Below are 17497 nucleotides of genomic sequence, written 5' to 3'. Positions count from 1 at the left end.
CTATTTGCTAAATGCCAGAATAATGAGAAAATGATTTTTTTAAGACAATTTTTATTACTTTGTTCAAAGTCAGAAGTTTACATACACTAAGATTACCATGCCTTTAAACAATCTGGGAAAGCCCAGATGATGATGTCATGTCTTTGGAAGCCTCTGATAGGTTTATTGACAACATTTGAGTTAATTAGAGGCACACCTGTGGATGTATTTTAAGGCACATCTGAAACACACTGCTTCTTTTTGTAACATCATGGGAAAATCAAAAGAAATCAGCCAAGATATCAAGAAGAGAACTGTGAACTTGCACAAGTCTGGTTCATCCTTGGGTGCAATTTCCAGATGCCTGAAGGTGCCACATTCATCTGTTCAAACAAATATACGCAAGTATAAACACCATGGGAATGTCCAGCCATCATACCACTCAGGAAGGAGACGGGTTCTGTGTCCCAGAGATGAACGTGCTTTGGTCCGAAAAGTGCATCTCAACCCAAGAACAAAAGCAAAAGACCTTGTGAAGATGCTGGTTGAAGCTGGTAAGAGTGTGTCATTATCACCAGTCAAAAGAGTCCTGTACCAGCATGGGCTGAAAGGCCACTCTCCCAGGAAGAAGCCATTACTCCAAAAGAAACATAAAAAAGCCAGATTACAGGTTGCAAATGCACACAGGGACAAAGACCTTAATTTTTGGAGACATGTTCTGTGGTCTGACGAAACTAAAATTGAACTTTTTGGCCATAATGACCATCGTTACATTTGAAGAAAAAAGGGGGAAGCTTGCAAGCCTGACAACACCATCCCAACTGTGAAACATGGGGGTGGCAGCATCATGTAGTGGGGTTGTTTTGCTGCAGGAGGGACTGGTGCACTTCACAAAATAGATGGCATCATGAGGAAAGAACATTATGTGGAAATGCTGAAGCAACATCTCAAGACATCAACCAGGAAGTTAAAGCTTGGGCGCAAATGGGTTTTCCAAATGGACAATGACCCTAAGCATACTGCCAAACTGGTTACAAAGTGGCTTAAAGATAACAAAGTCAATGTTTTGGAGTGGCCATCACAAAGCCCTGATCTCAATCCCATTGAAAATTTATGGGCAGAGCTGAAAAGGCATGTGCGAGCAAGGTGGCCTACAAACTTGGCTCAGTTACACCAGTTCTGCCAGGAGGAATGGGACAAAATTCCTGCAAACTATTGTGAGAAGCTTGTGGAAGCATATCCAAAAACGTTTGACCCAAGTCATATAGTTTAAAGGCAATGCTACCAAATACTAATGAAATGTATGTAAACTTCTAACTCTCAAGAATATAATAAAAAAATGTCTAAAAAATGATCTCTCTCATTATTCTGGCATTTAGCAAATAGAAATAATTTTGGTAATCCAAATTGACCAAAAGCAGGAAAAGTTTAATCTGATTTAAAGTTAGACGGTGAGAAGAAAAAGGTTTATGTGCCTTTTTATATAGTGTATGTAAACTTCTGGTTTCAACTGTAAATGGAACTGCAGCACAATAAAAATTGCCCGGTCTGCACATCAGCTCCAAAACATGTTTAAAATAATAGAACCATCACAAAAGCTGCTGAATCTGTTCAAACACCAGATACCGTCTTATATTGTGTTTATACATGCCATGATACTCAGAAAACAGTCAATAAAGGTTCATAGTGTTCTTTAATTGAGCATATAAATGTCTGACAACTCAACAACTGTGCTCCCAGGCAGTGTTTACAGCTTATTGTGGCATTTCACTAAAGAAATTTAATTTCCTCATATTAAATGTAATTTTCATGCACTACTCTCTGGTTTATTAATTTCTGCTTGACAGACTCATACACTATTTACAGCTATTACTTTATCAGTCAGCCCAGTGATACAGGTGGATTTTATAGTCCGGATACAGGCGAGTCATTTCTTCGAGTATTCAAAATAAATGACTCACTGTACTCATCATAATTCATTTAAGTTCCTCCAGGTTAGTTTCTTGATGCTCAAGTCTCTTAGTATAATCAAGTACCATTATACAGCTTGAGCACATTAATGCAAAAGAGGGGGCAAATTCATTCCTACTGCAGTTGAGGTGATGGTTCATCTGCGCGTTTAAAACCTCTTTTATGTTTGTCTAAACACAACTAAATGCTACTGATGGGAATTTATATGGACTACTTATGATAATGGGTCAAATGTTGAATAAAAACTTTGAACACTTAAAAAAGGAAAATACTGTTCCAAACAAGAATTAACAACTGCTCAAAACCATTAAAAAATACTCCATTGAGTGGAAGCAGTTATAATTTGGAGTAAACAATACATTCTTACACCCACATCAACAAACCAGTCTTGTTAAATATACAGAGACAGTGATGGACAGACAATAAATGGCATATATACCTGCTCTCTCAGTGTGAAATATGCCTGTGAGCATCCATGCAGTAATCAGCACACACCTGAAGTCAGATCAGAGAGGGAAGAGAAGTCTGTACTTTCAATATTTGTCAAAGTGGAACATGGAAAACATAAAAAGATAAGCTTTTATACAGCTAAAGGGTTTTGTACAAAGCTGTGCACGGGCATTATTGGCATTTTTTGTGATTTTGAAGATCTTGTCAACTTGTTTCTATTTGTCTCCTGTGAATCTGTGAATTTTGTGAACATGTACCTCAGAAGTGCATAAAAAAGGTGTTCCAAAAAACTGTATTAATTGAACGAGTCTCCTATGGCCAAGGCACTTGCATTTTAAAGATTCATTCCCTTTTTAGTGTTAATTTTTTTTTTTTTTAATTTAAATAAGTCAACTTTGTAACTCCTCACTTACAACTAATGGAGTTAGGGGGTACATAACATTGAATAAAATTCAGAAACACTTTATAACAACCATAATAAGTCAGATAATAGTGATTTTACCGTTGACAAACCATGAATAGATACTGTTTACTTAATATCATTAATTTCAAGAATTTTTTTTTTTTTTTTTCATTTGTTTGTGACAAATTTGAAGATAAGATACATTGCCTCAAAAAAGTATTCACCCCTTTGTTTCTGTTTACCCCTTTACTGATTTAAGAAATCAATCACGGTCAATATAAATTTGCTTTTTTTGAGAAAAAAAAAAAACTCTCTAATGCTGAAATTGAAAAGAGACTTAAACAAAGTAATGTCAGTTGTTCTCTTGCAGACTGAATAAGATTGTCCTCAAAGATTTTCCAATATTTTGCCACATTCATTTACCCTCTGCCTTTATGAGTCTACCTGGGCCGGCTGCTGAGAAGCATCCCCACAGTATGATGCTGCCACCACCAAGCTTCATGGTTGGGATGGTGTGTTTGTGATATGCAGTGTTTGGTGTCTGTGAGCCATAGTGTCCAGTCTGATGGCCAAAAGCCTCATTCTGGTCTCATCAGGCCAAATAACCCACATGCCTTTAACTCTAGTCGAGATTTAACATAGTTTTCTTCAACAGTGGCTGTCTCTTTGCCACTCTCCCATAAAGTTTTAAATGGTCAAGAACCCAGGTATCAGTTGTTGTATGCAGAGTATCTCCCATCTCTGCTGCTGAAGCTTGAAACTCCTTTAGAGTAGTCATAGGTGTCACCAAGACACCTATGAGTAGTAAATGATGTCTGGCCCACTAGATCAAATCCATGAATTTGTGACATCACATTAAAACTATGAAAATTTTGTCAGTGGAAACCACCTAAAATTGTTTCAATTTCAATGTTGTAAAATATAGTAATAGTTCTGTATAAAGTGTTGATAAATACTGTATTATGCATATTGATGTTATATGAGTGCTTTATAAATATGGTTAATATAAAGTATTACGTGTATTTCATTTGTGGTCAAAAAGAAAATCAAACAAAGACTGCTGGAGGATGCTCATGGTCTAGCATTAGGTCATACCTCCATGGCCCTCCATGTTTAGTGGGTTGGGTTCAAATCCAACCTAAGCCTCGTTTCTTGCTTGGCATTTCCCCCTTCTGTCTCTCACACTATCCACTACCCTGTCTTTCCAATTAAAGCATTAAAAAAGTAGAATATTTGATCTTTTTAATATCCTGTTTATCCCTCAGCTGGGCTTCTAGTAATTCAACCATTAACATACGTTGTATTCTTTCTGGCTTGTATGTCTAGTTCCCTTTATTATCAGAGTATATAAGAATATTGTAAACAGAGTACAATGAAAGTGTAGAAAAATGATGCTGTGGGCCCTCTCAAGGGAACACTGAAGGTCTTGAAACATAAAATAGTAAATTACAAAGCAGTAGCTCTCTGAGCTTGTTACATCATGATCACAATACTAAGGTAAAAAGAAGAAGCTTGTTTAAGAGTTATGAAAGTGTGGGATTTCAAACCAGGAATTTGTCCTTTCAGAGCAATTCTTGTATATTCAATGCTTCTTTTTTATGTCGTGGATATTATATTACCATCAGCAGATGCTAAAAAAGGCATTTCCTCCTGAAAACAAGACAATCTCCTCCTGAGGAATCATTGCAACACTTCACATAAGTGCAATTGTTATTTGTCAAGTAGTGTTGTTTCAGTATCACATCAGTCCCACATTCTGAGCCATGAATATAAACTGACTGTTGTGTTCTAGTTGAGCTGATCTGTCAAGTCTTTAAAAAGTGTAATTTTGCTGTTTGGCATTGTCAGTGTATTGATAGAAAGCTCTTCTAAAGTCTGTACTACAATAATGATGCCATGTAAATATATGATAACTTTGACACTGATTGTGAAAACCAGTTCCTCAACCTTTCTTGGGATATTATTCAGCATTGAGAATCTAAGCACTTGCTTATTTTGAAGTGCAATTTCACAACAGCACAGTAACAATACTTCACTGTCATTATGCCTCTGTACTTTGATATTGATTCTACAGAAATACACGATCAGACATGCACACACACAGCTCTGCTCTGATCGATGACTCACTACCCATGTTCCAGTGCATAGATGCACTGCCCAGCTCAGCCTAACTCTACCCACCTCTGCAGCTCACTTGTTGTCTTGAAGTGACAAGTTTGTTTTCTTTTACAAAAACTGCATTTCATTACATGTATAATAGACAGTGCTTCACCATTTTCTTTCAATGAATGACTCTGACATGATGTCCTGTCAAAAACAGGAGATACTAGCCTGTCTATGCCATGGGCTATCCACAACGCATTGATAGCTTTCAGTACAAACCAGGCAAACAACATTTAAAAGCATTTCCCCCTTATTATGTCAAAACCATACATTTGAAGTAAACACTGATATATTATTTAGTAGCTGAACCTTGTGGTGCTGATTTTATTACTATGATTTCAGTTCAAGACAAGCGAGCAGTGGAGCTGTGCAGAGCCAGATGGTGACTAAACTTAGCACAAAAAGTAAGGAAATTTGGGTTTGGTAGATTATTTCTATGTTAATGCTTCTAGGCAATAAATCATATACTGTTGGAAAGCCTGTTTATTTCCCTTAAAAAAGGTGCCACATTTGTAAAGTACATGCATTTGTGGGATGAGAAGCAGAGCTGAGTATGGGGGTTGCACCCTTGATAAATGTGCCAAATATATAGGCTACATAGGCTTACAACAGTAGGAGATTTATTGCTTAAAAGCATTGAAACAACAACGAAATAATCTACCAAACCCAAATCTGACACATCTTATACATCATAATGAAGGGAGGCATCATTGTGGCTTAGATTGTGCTCCTTAAACTGACAGTCTGAATAGGGCTAAATAAACTTTGGCTATTGGCATGAACAATTATGCGGGTCAATTCGCCATCTAGATGCTTCTTATGAAACCTCAACCTGTAAAGTTTTAACACCAAGGATTAGAAACTGGTGTAGCTATTGTTCTTGTAAAGCAAGCAAGAAAAAAAAAACTCATTTTTGAGTATGCAGCTTTGCCATACTGTTGATGAAAAAATAAGTCTCTCTGTTTGTACTGAGCATTTAAAGATGAATTGCTTATGTATTCTGTATATTCTGTATAAAATAAATGTTATATTTGTATGAAACCCCCCACAGCTGTCTGTCTTGAGATTGCACTCTTTTCATTACACCCTTTCGATTATATAAAGTTTCTACTTCCTGCTATTCTGAGCAGGATAGACCTACTGTATTTGTGAGTAAACAATTGCTTACTAATTTACATGAGAAACCACTGAAATGTGATACCTCCATGCCTCTTAAAGGCCAGCATTGTTCAGGATAGGAAGCTCTTCCATGGTGTCTAGACACTGCTGATGGTGGTGGTGAAAGAAGAATGCAGGATGGAGGCGGACATCTGAACATCTGATGAGGCAGGCTTGAGCTGAAGGAGGGACGCAATATCCACTCTGAAATCAGAAACTGGCAGCAGACGAGGAGAACAGATTTAAAGCTTGACAGCAGCAGGGTGATTGGCTGATTAAAGTAATAGTTAACCAACAGAGTTCAATGTGTGTATGAGACATGTTTGCTGAGGCATGTTTTCACAACTAGATGGTAGTATTTACTGAATTTGGTTCTACAATGCTAAAAGAAGCTTAAGCCTGTGAACATTGTGCTTTAATGTCTCTAAACTGGTAATGTGATACAAGATACTTGGAAAATACTATTAGTTTAACAAGTCTGTATATATTTTTGAATCCATCTCACTCTACAAAACCTCTTCAGTATTTTATTTTTGTAAGATATTTTTGTTACCTTTGTGTATTTTATGTATTTGACATTCACCTTTAACTGGATCAATTATACCACTACACAATCACTGTGCAGTAGCAAATGACCTTATGCTGTGGTCTGAGTGACTTGCAGTTAATTCTGCACAACTCTGGTTGTGTGTGTGCTGTCCCATGTTTTTCAGAATAAACCAGACCAAGTGCTCCACTTATCCTCACTCCTGTCAAAGCAAGGCCGTACAAAACTTGATTAACATTCCTTTAAAATGCCTGTTCTTCAAATGAGTTTGACACGTTTTTTGTAGGAGAAATTATTAAAAATGGAAACAAACAGTTCACGGGTGAATCTCAAGTATTATTTAGTAAGTGTGTCTACTTCAGCTTGTAACTTTGTTCATAAAGTTACAAGCACAAAATTAATTAACTGAAGTCAGGTCATGTTAGATAAAATGAGGACTGATGTCAGTCACCACATTCGAGCAGAGCCCTCATATTGCAATCAAAACTGGCATTTTTTCTGACAGTAGAGGATCTTTTTTGAGAAGGCTTTGTTAGCAACAATGTCACTTGTACAATTTACCTGGTGTCTCCTTGAAAATGAAAGATTTCTACTTGAAGTTATTACATCCATGCGTGGATGTTTGCTATTGAAAGGTGAGTCAATGACAGATGAAATGTCTACCTTTTCTGAATCTTAAGGGAAAACTGACAAAGTTGAAGTCTGACTTAGAGACAAACAATATACGTAAACCTTAGTGGCGAGGACACTTTGCCCACCACAAAGATTACATTTTTCTTATACAGAAAAACTTTCTGTGAGCCTAAGGATAGGATCCTGATTGTTCATCTGGGAACAACCAGGATGTTCAGGAGGGTATGAATAGAATTTTTAAAGAAAGGTCAGACAGAGGATAGAAAAAAGATGGTCAAACAACAGAACTATGACACAGTGGTCTGAACACAATCCAGGGTCTCGGCAGTGGTGGTAGGGATGCCCTGAACCAGTAGCCTGGGAAAGAGAAAACAGCCTGAATCTGTTTTAGAGCAGAGACCAGGGGCCGCATTTATAAACGCTGCATATGCACAAATGAAAGCGTACGCCACTCGTAAGCAACGTTTTGGATTTATAAAAAACAAACTTGACGAGAGAATGTGCGCACCTCCACAGCAGGTCTGACCCTGCCGTACCCACAAAATCTGGAGATGGGAAACTGCGATCCCAACAGTAGAAAAATGAAATTAAAGACTGCTATGTGAAATTGATACATTTGTGTGAAATAATCAAATATTACACATTTCACAACGTATATCATACATGAAGGATATATTTTCAAAAATGAAGAAAGAGGAAAAATTTACATTGATGCCCCAGGGAGTGCGCGAATGCAAGCACGCGCATGTGCCTCCACACACATAGCCTATATTATTGAATCAATCATGTTCTGTCATTGTGAAATAAACCCTACATGTAATTATGAAACCCATTCAATTAAACAATAAGGTGGACAACAACCGTGTTCCCAAAATGTGCCATACAAATAAAGTTTTACATTATTAATAATTGTAATTAAAATGACATGATCATTGTGTAAAACTGCTGATCAATTAGGCTTTTTAAATTTAAATAAACTATTGTGAATTACGTTCCAAGTGTGTTTGTACTGTACATGTTCATTTAGCCTCTTTCAAACAAGAGAATACAATTACTTCTGGCACATTTGGTGCATCTGTGTCCCCGTCTGCCTCCTTCACCACACCGTTCAGGAGGGATTCCCTAATGATCCCCGTGGGGATGAGCTCCTTTGTGCCCTTTCACACCTGTCACACAGACACTCTTTCTATGGAGAGCGATACGCCTTTTCGCCTCCATTTTTATGTCAGACCATTTCTTTTTTACTTCAGCCACAGTCTGACCCTCTGAGGCAACATTATTTACAGCATCAGCCACATGCTTCTACTCTTTTGCCTTTCTGGCATTAGTAATGCCCACACTGCCCACCAAATAAGAGTCTTTTGCGTGTGTCCACCTCACCTATTACTATCTGGACCTCACATTTTACTTTTTTTTGCGCGTTTTCCCTCTTGGTCCATTGTGAAATTAATATCATTAATAATTCATCAAGGGCATTCACCTGACCTTTTATAGGCACCATATGGGCGGGGCAAAGCGTTCCCTCATGTGGGACAACTTTAGAGTTGATTGTGATTTATAAATGGAAACAGGCGTAGGATGTGCGTGTGCACTGTTATAAATCTGAAAGTTATTGTGCGCACGCATTTCCTGTGTTTCTGGCGTGAGCCACCTGTAGTGATCTTTCCTATGGTCAGTTTTATAAATGAGACCCCAGACCACAGTTTTCCAGGCTTCTGCTCACACAGGAGTATAAAGTCAACTCAGTATACGCTGTATTGCATATTTGCTTTAGTTTGCACTTAAAATTGTGATTTCAGACATCAAGAAATGGAAGGAATATGGCATTTGTAAATCTGCCTAGATCAGCCCATCCTAACAAACTGACTGACCGTGCAAGAAGGAGACTAGTGAAAGAGGCCACTCAGACTCCTCCCTGAGGGAGTTACAAGCTTCTGCAGCTGAGATGGAAGAGACTCTGCATTCAACAACTGTTGCCTGAGTTCTTCACTAGTCAAAGCTTTATGGGAGAGTGAAGTCCCCTCCAGAGATGAGTCAAATGAGGGTTGCATCACCCACAAACATCAGGAGCTTGACTGGACTGGTGACTGAAGGTGCAGCTGTTGGTATACAGGGAGAAGAGCAGAGGGGGAGCTGCTGTTGATGGTTCTGCTGTTGGAGACATGTTACCCCATCATGACCTGCTGCTTCCTGTCATACAGGAAATCTTGATACGCCTGCAGGCAGAGTTAGGCACGTTCAGGTGGGACAGCTTGTCTTCAAGCAAATTCATCATTGTGCTTGTTGGGATTTGTAATGTCAGATTTTGGTTATCGCTTAAAATACCAATGATTATTATTATGATTTTGAATATAGAAAATAATATCGTTAAATCTTACTATCATAATAGGGGAGCTTTCTGTCTGTATGTATACTATATTGCCAAAAGTTTTCACTCACCCATACAAATAATTGAAATCAGGTGTTCCAATCATGTACATGGCCACAGGTGTATAAAATCAAACACCTAGGCATGCAGACTGTTTCTACAAACATTTGTGAAAGAATGGGTTGCTCTTAACCTGGAATGCCAGATTCATCTGGAAAACTACTCATACACAGCATTTGGGAAAGGGTAGAGGCTTTGACAAAAAACTCAGAGTGATTGGATGAACGTTCTGTCACATCTTTGCAGGCCAATCAGAGCAACAAAACACATGACATAGCCGCTACAGAGCTGCGCCCCCGCGCCCCGGGAACCATGATGACTGTAGACATGTCAGTACACGACTTTTGTCGTTCTTCTTTTAACGAAGAAATGTCGTCAAGTTCTGATAAAACTGGCGCTTTAGCAGCATCCACTCTAATGTCCTCCGCCATAATTGCACTGGCCTGAAAGTACTGCCCCTTGTTGCTGATTGGTCCTCTCACTTTCTAACCGGGCCCAAATGTTTCAGATGGATTCACCAGTGAGAAACACAGAAATGGGGGTATCCATCTGCTTTGCAAGGTTAGGTCGCTCTCAGGAGCTCAGTGAATTCCAGCGTGGTATTGTGATAGGATGCCACCTGTGCAACAAGTCTAGTTGTGAAATTTCCTCACTCCTAAATATTCCACAGTCAACTGTCAGTGGAATTATAACAAAGTGGAAGCGACTGGGAATGACAGCAACTCAGCCACGAAGTGGTAGGCCATGTAAAATGACAGTGCGGGGTCAGCAGATGCTGAGGCACATAGTGTGCAGAGGTCACCAACTTTCTGCAGAGTCAATCGCTACAGACCTCCAAACTTCATGTGGCCTTCAGATTAGCTCAAGAACAGTGCATAGAGAGCTTCATGGAATGGGTTTCCATCTTAAGTCCATTGACTAATTTTTTAAAACTTTTTCTTTTAAGTATAAACAATGCATTTCTATGAATAAAAATATACTCTATCATTCACTGTATAAATGTGAGTTATTAAGTGATTCAAATGTGCAATAAATTTGTAGATCACAAATGTTTTACATGTTTGCTTTTACTTCCTGTTCACTCATTTCCACCCTGGGGTGCTTGGCTTGAATGGCCATTAGACTGTAGAAAGAATTGGACAAACCCCGTGTGACGTCCGTCGTCTGCTTACAATAGGCGGACTCAAACGGCTCTTGAAGCCAATCTGTGGAGGCATCCGTGTTGAAATCGCGGTCTCAACCGAGCTTTGGATCAACCTAACGGCCCACCCACTAAGCGTGACTTCCTGTCAGCCTGCTAGCTAGCATTCTGGTTGACAGAAACGGAGCCTCTGCCTGTCGAGCTATCTGTCAATCAAATGAGACGCGCCAAACAGCTTTCATCCTAAATATAATCCAAATGATCGTGGTACAAAAAAATTCACCCCCCGTACAGTGGGAGCACAATAAGACACTAGCTAATGAGACATGTTTGGTGTTTAGAACCAGGCTGTGAACTTCTTTATTTCTAGTGTCAAAACCGGCTGTTTAACATGTGTCCAGATGGGACTACTGACGATCCTGCAGCCAGCCTCAAGTGGACACTCGCGGTATAGCAAATAATTTTTGTACTTCCGCATCGGCTTCATTTTTCAGGACCGGAGGTTGCCACTTGGAGCGCTTACAGCTTTCTAGACTACCTTTGTAAGCTATGCATGCGCATTTGCTCCTCTTTAGTACAAGAGATAGGAGCTCTGTGGGCACAACACGACGGTGCCTCTGAAGGGGTTACCACCACTTGCCAGACGCCAACAGGTGGCAGCAGAGATACGCTCCTTTATCTGAGACTCACAGAGTAAGTCATGCGCAGTCACAGTATATCTCTGGCTTTCTGCCAGAATCTGCACCTGCTTTCATTTTTTGGCTTGTGGAGAGATGCTAGGAAGACAGTAAGCAAAATGCAAAAAGAAAAATCAGTCGAGTGTTTAAGAATAAGGCCTTTTGAGAGGAGGACATATGAGGAGAAACTTAGAAGTAAAGAGCTTGGACCTGACCAGCTGGATATCAGGATGAAGCCGACAAAGCTTTCAGAGGGAGAGAGTACACTGTTGGCATATTAAACGAATTAAAAAGTAAGTAAATTAATCAATAAATAATAGTTTTGTGTGCTTTCACATTTTTGCTGCATTCAGGTCTGGCATTTATATTTTTATACTCAACCAGTCACTATTGAAGCAGTGACTACTTGCACCTGATGTCTTTTGTAAATGTTTCTATTTAAAATAAACATAAACATATTTAAATTTGTCACCAATCAAACAAATGCAAATATGAAAAAAAAAGGGAATTTGATTTCAGATTTGCTCCACAGTGCATTTCATGTGTGAATTGCTGTGCAGTTGGAGTATGTGGAATTTAGGGGTTAGATAGTTCTAAAGTGGATGTTTGCTGCTTGAATCAAAACCAGAAAAGGCAGATTTAATGTTTTATTGTAAATTCAGCAACAATACTAGATATTATAAATGTTATTAAGATATTATAAAATATTAATACATAAATTCTATGATATTTCTTGTTCAGGCAGCACTAACATTATTAACTACATACATCACACTGGTAAATGAAAACGATTAATTTCAGATTTATAAAAAATAGTCAAAGCACCAGTATAATGTCAGTTTCAATACTGAGACTGTTAAATAATTAAATTTCATTTGAGCACCATGTATGAATTTAGGTTTTTGATATTTAAATTTGTGTAACATGAAAAAACTATTTATTAAGTTTGTAACCATAATATAACAATTTGCGGTTAAGATCAAACATTGCATGGTTAAAATATTCATATTATGATAAAAATGGCCAAATAGATTTTAAAAAGCAGCGCGCTATCATTTCAAATGTTATTGTGTCTTGCATATGTTAGCATGCGCGTTTATGAGCACTAGTAGGTGCACAACTGATCATTTGCCATCATATCAGCACAAAAATGTGTGTAAAAGTGCTCCTAGTCTTTGTTCTTTGCTCAAATCAAATCATAGAGAAGAAAACTTTGGTGAATGTTAAAGTCATCTTAAAAACTGTGAATGAGATTTTAAGAACAATTTTCCTCTGAAGAACGGTGGGAGAATGAACCCATTGTTCACTAGTCTGGTGTCTGATAAGAGGAGGGCAGTATAGGGATGGAGTGCAGGGTCCTGAAGGCTCAGGTTTAAAAAAAGAAAATATTTGCTCAGTCTGGCAGAACTTGCACAGATATTCTAAAGCCGTCAACCAGATGGAAAAAAAATATGACCTAAGGAGGAGGATGGCTCTGTTATCATTTTGATGACTTACTATGACGGGTGGTGGGTGTATGTAACCTGTGATGGCCTGGACTCCATCCCTGTCTCTTTTGTCTGTGAGGTGGCTGTTTATGCTCCATGTATACTGATGTTGTACCTTCTTTATTCCTTGGGACACGCTGTTCGGTGCTTACCTCAGAGCTGCCTCATCTCCTGCTCTGCATCTTGGCTCTTCAGCATAGAGCAAACCTCATCAGTCCTCCACAGTTCTTTTTTATTTTGAATGCTCAGTGATTGCCCTGAGCACAGTAACATCATCAGTCCATTTGTCTATGTAATTCAAAACTGTCACTGTGTGATCCCGTGGTTAGCTCATACTTTAGTTTGTTTCTTTTTCAAGGTTTGTAGCACAATAGAGATACAGTCTGAGGAGTTCAAGTGAGGGAGAGGTGTAGGCCTTGTGTTGTTAATTCTCGTTGCAGAGTTTATACGCTGTGATATGAAACTATGAAACTATTTTTTTACAACCCCCAATATGATTAAAATAACAAAGATAGTTTGTTTTCTGCTCAATCATGGCATCTCGCAGTTCACAGAAGTTTTTTCTTAGTTTTTGTTTTGTCAGCAATTAGAGGCCCCCCCGTTTCAAGATTGAAAATCCTGCTGGTGCTGCTCAGTGGTTAGAGGAGACATCAGTGTCCTGATACCATCCGTTGGTGAAAAGACAAGCATGGCGCGTCTCTCCATAAAGTGATGTTTTTCTGTCAGCTCTGTTTAGAGTGAGTCTGTCCAACTGAACAGAATCACAGAAACAGCAGATTGTGTTTGTTTTGACCAATCTGGCCTGGTAGTTGTGTTGATACTCCATGTATAGCTTAGATTTGGGTCGGCCTGTGGCTCCTGTCCTGCATGTAATTTCATACTCTCTCATCCCAGTGTGTGACCCTTTATCTGGCTCTATCCACTGTCCTATCCAAACCCACACACAGCTTCTTCCACAAGCTGCACCCCCCACCCCCATGAAAACACAGAGGACTGCCAGGGACTGTTCTTGACGATGTAGCACCAGTACACTTTAAGCTGCTGCAACATGGTAATTTTAGGAAATTCTTTGTATGGCTTCTATTTTATTGTGCACAAAACTATTCATGAATGACTCACTTTAATTTAGCAGGGCAAGTAAAAAAATTACCTGGGAATTATCGTGTAACTTAAATAGAAAATTATCATCTTATTTCTAAGAAATTACTTGGTAAAATAGCACCTAATTACCTGAGAATTACCACAATATTACAAGGAATTAATGAATAATTAATTCATCATTTCTAGGTAAATATTTATTTAATATTAACACATTTTCACTGGATAGTAAATCTCAGATGGTGGATGACATCAATCCAAGAAAATCCTGAATTTTCCCCCCAAAATTAATTTCCATGTTAACATGTAATAGACTTGTTCGAATTGTAGACGCAAAACAATGCAGTTAGAGTTTTTTCAACCCACCCCCCCACTCTCCACCTGCAGTTGGTTTTAGTTCAGTTTCAAAAGTTGCTGTTTCACAGCCATGGGCACTTGAAGAAAGAGATGTTGATAGAGAGTAACTGAGATGACTTTAGAGTATCTTCAGACCATTAACTCTTTGAAAAACCTGTAATCATGTATAGTGAAATCATTTTGCACCCGATAAAGATAGTTATCCCTAAGGCCAGCCACACACTAGATGATTTTTTTCAATCTGAAATGATTTTAAAACCGTGAGAGACCACAGACTTCAGGACAATTTCCAAAGATTTTTCATCTTTAATCCTCTGAACGCACACACTATACGACTCAGCCAGGCTGTCAGATCACTGGAGACCACACACCTGCCGACCTGCCTACGACCTCGCGTGACGTGACTTCAGAAAACAAAACAAAACACGGATGTCTGTCGATTCCGTCTTGCCCCTCCGGGAGTCACCTGATGATCATTTTATCATTTTAAAATTCATTCATCTGGGATCAATGAGCTAGTAGATGGCCCCTTTTGTCTTTTTATTCCTCGCATGCATGTTTCTCAAAGCACCTGACGCTATTGGCGACATTTATGATCGTTATTTACGCAAATAAACCGCGTCCACGTGCAGATTACGACAGAAACTCTTCAACCTTCATAAACATAGGAGTATTGACAAAAGTTCACACAGACATAGAAACATAAGGGGGAGACGGAGACATGCAATATGTGTGGATAATAATAGTGAAGAGAGAGAAAAAAAGAAGTAGATAAAGTCAGTGGATGACAATCATCATAAGAACATTTACCGAAATACATAATCTTACCTATTATAAATATGTTATATGATACAATAAATGGTTTCTCAAGTAATGTTTTGGTTTGTAGCAGACAGATTAATTTAATACAGACTTCTTGATCGCTGTCAAGGGAAGCTGAAACAAGGGATGCACCGAAATGAAAATTTATGGCCAAAACCGGAAACCGAAAATTTGGAAACCAAGGCCGAAAACCGAAACACCGAAAGAAAGAAAGTATTATGCCAGTTATTAGTACCATTGCACTTATGGCTATGAGTGTGTACTAACCTCACTAAAATCAATTGCAATTGCAAAAATTAATATTAATGCTTCAAAGAATAAATCAATTACAAAATTATGTAAATATTTATTAAGCACTTCATTCCAACAATGCACAATTTAAAATAAAATAAAATACAAAATAAAATGTTTAACTTGACCGCAATCATGTATACATTAAATCAGTAGTTCTCAACCTTTTGTCAGTCATGTACCCCTTGTGAAGTATTTTTTCAGCCAAGTAGCCCTTAAACAGCGCAAAGCTTTTTGGCCAAAAAGAAAGACATTAAAGAGTGCTGTGACAGCCGTCTGATTTATCAAACTTTGTCACCGATAAACACTTTCAAATTACAAATATTAGATTTTTTTTTCATACATTTTAAATATTAAAAATGCATGACTAAAGTCATGGCACATCTTCTCATCTCTAAATGTGAGAATTTAAATTAATGTAGCTATTGAAAACAATGACTGGAAAGGCTTTAAACCCAGAAGTGTGCAAAGCTCTGCTCGGCTGCAGTGGTCTCCCTGGAACAATTTGGAAATAAAAACATAGAGCTAGAAAGAACTAAAAACCTGTAAATAATAAACAAGTTATAAAAAAAGACTTCTCTTTTTTCAAACTGAAATCATGAACTTTAGTTATAGATCAACATTTCTTCACAAAAAATAAATCATAAACCTTTTTATGAATGGAGTGATTGTGAATACAGTGATTGACAGGCATTGTGGCAGTGTGGGTCAAACCATTCTGCCATAGGGAGACTCAGGGGGTTTTAGGATGATTAAATTTAAGAGCCTACAAAATATTAACTCCAGTTCATAAACTTAAGGTCCTTACACTCTATACGCAATTTTTTCATGCAAATTATCTAAACAAAATATTTACATTTAGAACCTGTAGCGAGTCAAAGCAAGCTTCCTCGCCTGCAACATCATTTCCCAGCACGACATTGCTGCGGATATTTAAGTAGCACATTTGCGCTCATGTGGACATGTGGGGCTGCCTGCTACCTGTCTCCCTCTACCAGGCTAAAAAAGAGGCAAAAACACAAGAACTGATACAGACAGATATGAGGAGATATCAAACATCAGGTGGTGTTGGAGAGGAGGACGTTTTTGTTCCTCTGTCTGCCTTAAAAATCGGCTCCACCACCACCATGTGCGCTCGTTGGAGCGAAACTCACACAGCTGGAGCTGTTTCTAAACTAACGGGACTTTAGTGAAATATTTACCAACACAGTGTCCTCTGACCTCAGACAAACGACTTATAAAAGCTCCAGATCAACCAGCTAAATGACTCCTCTGGACAGTCTGAAACACAAACAGATGAGCCAGTCTGTGTGCTGTGGAGAGAGTTAACTCCTCTCACCACGAGCCTCAGCTGTTCAATATAATAACTCTTCTTGATCATATTTGACATAAAATGAATGAAAAGTCAGTCCCTCCTCTTACAAACTTGGCTGGCACAGTGAATGAAACCGTGAAACAAAACGGCACTGACGTCCTGGCTGTGCGTAAAAGTGCCGCGTTACGCACGGAGTGAAGGACAGAGAGGGACGAACCTCCTTTTATCTTCCACTCCAATAAATATCACTGTTTATCAGAGGACAGAGAAAACACACCACAGACGTTCGCAGCACGAATGTGATTTTAGAACGTAATATACTTGCATAATCGTGTCGCTGCTGACGTGCAAAGAAAGGTGCTATTTTTCTTAAACAGCCGGCATGTATTTTAAAATCTCGCGTACCCCCTGGAGTGCCTTCACGTACGTGTACCCCTATTTGAGAACCACTGATCCAAGCGCGTGCTGGCCGCGGTTTTTGCTTGCGTCATCACAACGTCGTGTTTCGGCCTTGTTGTTTCGGTGATAAAAGTCTTTTGGCCGAAAACCAAAAATGCACTTTTGGGCCATTTTTGGC

This window comes from Cheilinus undulatus, linkage group 4, assembly GCF_018320785.1.
Source record: "Cheilinus undulatus linkage group 4, ASM1832078v1, whole genome shotgun sequence".
Lineage (NCBI taxonomy): Eukaryota > Metazoa > Chordata > Actinopteri > Labriformes > Labridae > Cheilinus > Cheilinus undulatus.
Note: the sequence above shows the minus strand (reverse complement) of the source record.